The sequence below is a fragment of the Neltuma alba genome, unplaced genomic scaffold (genome assembly GCF_004799145.2).
Source record: "Neltuma alba isolate B1F8T4 unplaced genomic scaffold, ASM479914v2 tig00011073_pilon, whole genome shotgun sequence".
NCBI classification, from domain to species: domain Eukaryota; kingdom Viridiplantae; phylum Streptophyta; class Magnoliopsida; order Fabales; family Fabaceae; genus Neltuma; species Neltuma alba.
Window position 1 is genome coordinate 85437 of NW_021635815.1, and position 4222 is coordinate 89658.

Consider the following 4222-nt stretch of genomic DNA (forward strand, 5'->3'; position numbering starts at 1 on the left):
TACAGGGCCTTGTTTTGAGGTTTTGTGTTGGGACAGATATGACATAAATGGTTATTTATTTTATACAAAAACCCAAGACGATAAGAGTACCATGCAGAACAGTAGACTGATAGTAGTAGCCGAAGCTGAGCATTTTGCTAGTTTTAAAGACAGAAACCCAATGTTGGCGGCAATGTCCTATTATGGAATAATAGAAGAGATATGAGAGGTAAGTTATACCAAGTTTAAAATTCCCTTCTTCAAATGTAAGTGGGTGAGTAGTAATACTGTGCAAGTTGTAATATCCTAAATTTTATTTCAGGATTTATGCCAAAAAAAATAATAATATTTTATTATTATACTAAAATAATAATATTTTAATATATTAAAAACAAAAAAGAGCTCACAGCTTTCCACTGAATTCGGTGGAAAGCTGAAGCGTTGAAAGGGGAAGGAAGAAATCGGGGGAGAGGAATTTAATAAGGGAAGAAAAAAATGAAGAGAGAGGGGGAGGCTGAAAATGAGAGTGCGCAGAGAGAAAGAAGGAAAGAGTTTAGTGCGTGTGAAAGAGCTAGAGGAGCATACTAGTGAAGGAACAGGCAAGCTTTGAAGATAATTTAGGTATATAAAATTACCTCTTTTCATCAAACTTTCTCCATAAATATTTCATATATATTTTATGCTTCCTAATAGTAGTATTACTATAGTGATTAGAGAAAATTTTGAGAATTATATGTGAAATAAGTTTTAAATTTTGGTAATAGATGATTATAGAAATTTAGAGGTAAATGAGTTGTTAATTTTAATTAGTTTAATTTTTTCCATTTGTTGGTTTTTAGTACTTAAATTAATTTTTCTAGTTGAAAAATCTATTATTTATGAGATATATCATATTTATACCAATTAAAATTAAGTTCAATAATTTATTTGGATTGTTTGACATATTATTGAGATTTTAATCGGTTTAATTTTATCTATTGGGTGACTAAAGATTTTAAAATAATTATTTTAACTAAAAAGTTTATTATTTATGGAAATATATAAATATTTGAGACAGTATTGAATTTTTGATGGTTCGATTTTGAGCTTTAAACTCAAATGAGATTTTTAGAATTTAGAATATAATAATTTCATTTTTAGAAATTTTGAAAAATTCTTTTTATTAAAGTAAATAAGTTGGAGGATGTAAATAAATAATTGGGCTTGTTAGAAAATTATCAGTTAGTTCTAAAGTACTTAATTTTGGGTTATGAGAGTTGTGGGAATTTAGAATGAAAATTAAATTAAATTAGGAATTTAACTGATATATAAGCTTAATTAATTAATTAATTAGCTTATATTAATATGTGGTTATATTAATTGTGTAGATTAATTATTGGTTGAGCAGAGGATTGACCTCGTGGTAATCCTTTCTATTGCTTTGACGAGAGGTAACCACTTTCCACTTGTTATATGTGCTAATATGTTGTTTGTGAGTATTTTACTATTTTGATATAATGATTTGTTATTTGGAACTTAAGTAAATAAGTTATATCTTTTGAGCTATGAAAATACTCTTGTATGATTTTCAGAATTGTGATTGAGAAGTTTAGAAAAATATGTGATTTATATCTTATAGATTATACTGAGAAAAAAATTGAGACATTTTTCATTATATTATGAATGATTGGTTGTTATTTGGATTTTGGATTGAGCCCGATCCTTCCACATGGTAAGGCCGCCATTGGTGCACATTGTTTGGCTTCCTTCTTCCCCTGTAGTGAGGGATAAGCCTTTATGACTTTTTATTCGTCCCCCAAAGTGAGGGATAGGCCTATATGTCTAATTGATCCCCTATAGTGAGGTATAGATTTGTGCGGCTTGTGTGTTAGCCCCCATAGTAAGGGTTTAAATGATTAAAATTATATTTCTATGGATATATCTATATTTCTCGAAAATTAATAATTGTCCCACTTGACACCTCATAAGCACATGTTAGTATGTATAATGAGTTAGAAAGTTGGTTACTGAGGCATTTTTCTCACCCTCGTGGTTTAACATTTTCAGGTAATAGCTCTAAGGTTGATCCTTCAAGGGAAGATGGTGGAGGCTTAGCTATCAAGTTTATCTTGTATAGCCTCCCTTCTTTTGTCTTATGTGTTGTTTTATTATATATTGCCACATAGGACTCATCTACTTTGATGTTGTAAACTAATACATTTGATTACTACTAATTGATGAGAGGGCTGTTAAAAAAAAGCCAGAAGCCTCTAAGACTTTACACATGGCACTCTTTTGAAAGTATGAGTTTGGTTTAGGCTAATGGTTGAATGGTGTTTCTGGACTTTGGAAGTCTAAGGCCCAGTAAAGTTATGTCTTGGTCCGAGTGGGAATAGCATTTCTCTTCTGCATGTCCATGGAGTTTTGAAAAATCCAAACATCTTAGAAATAAATAGAGAGGTAGGAATTTATCGAACAAACCGCACTCCTTCATATATGTCAGGAGTCCATTGATGAGAAGAGGCTGAGGAAAGCTTGAACCCAACTCCTGCAGTGATGAATATAAGCGCAATTGAAATTCCTGGGGTGTTATACATTTGTGTATTGATAAGACCATTCACTATTTCTTGAAGCTCAATCTCTCCCCCGAATGAAGCATATAGCCAAGAGAAACCATGAACCAGAATAGAAGAGCTTGCCTCACCTACGAGTAAATATTTCGTAGTAGCCTCATTAGACTATACATCTTTCTTGGTATATCCAGATAAAAGATAGGAGCATAAACTGAAACATTCTAGAGCTACAAAGATAGTTATTAAATCGTTAGCACCGTATAAAAACATTATGCCTAGATAAGGTTTCTTCTTTTCTATCATGGTTAATCTTTCGAATAAATTGAAAATTTTGATCTAAATGGGTTTTGAAAGAATGGTCTTCACATAAGTAGATGAATAATTTGGATTTGTTTCGATCGATCTTGAGAGGTTTGGATATGGAGATGAGCCATTTATTTTAGCTAGTCAAGCAAAACAAGTGTTTTATGTTCCCAATCTAGCAAAGAAGAAATTGTCTATTGTGCTTCAAGGTAAGAGGCAAGGAGTTGGTGGAGATGATGGTGACTCAGAGCTCCTTGACCTAAAACAGTTGAATTAGATTTGGTAGATGATGACTATACTGTTAGAGATGATCATTGTGAAGGAATTTGGGAGGATAATCATTGTAAGGCCTAAATAAATTATTTGATGTTTCTTATTAAATTCATTTCATATTTATTATTATTATTCATAATATAATGTTTTTTGTTAGATATATTTAATGTTTTATATTAAATTGATATTTTTTATTCTTACATTTATTAATTGATTGTTCTTTGAACAGGAAATGGACGAATTCGGTCAACACGATTCTATCAACGATAGCTCCTTTACTACTAGCCAGAGAAAGGGTAGAGGGCCAGCCCGTATAAGGCATTTGCCTTTATGTGATGAGACCACATAGCCCATGAGAATTATAGTGGAGTTTGATGATGATTTGAAGCTTGTAGGAAAGACTAAGGCTTAATTTACTAGCTATGTGGGTTATGTCATATGCAGTAAGGTTGGGATTGACATTCCTAGCTAGAAGAAGGTGGACAAAGATTTGAAGCAAAATATTTGGGAGGATATTTTGGTACATTACAAATTCTTTTCTCTATTTGTTTCAATTATAATTGTTTATTTACTTATAACCCTATACTATTGTATTGCAGCTGATATTTGATATTCCCACCACTGAGCAAATGAGAGACTGTCTATTTAAGCAACTTGATAAACGGTGGAGGGATTTTAAATCCACGCTTACAAAACACTATATTTGTGGAAAGAGAAAGGGTGAGCATCCTAAGGAACGATACCAATTTATTAGCGAGGAGACATGTCACACCTTACTATTGGATCCACTTAGGGTTTAATTAAAATCATTTTAGATCACATTAGATGGTCTTGGGCTCAAAATCCATGAAAAACGCTGATTTTCGGATTTTTACTGTTTATCAGGTAAAAATCCAGTTTTCTGGCTCAACTTCAAAAATTCATAACTTAATCTAGAAAAATCAAAATGGAGTAGTTCAAAATTCTATAAAAATATCTTTGAATTCTCTTTCAAGAAAAAATAATCTTGTGAGCCAATTCCATTTGAAAAAGTGTCAGCTTTTGTGAAATTCACCTCTGTTTATTTGGCAAAATTTTTTTTTCATATTCTGAACCTTAACTTTGAAAAATCATTA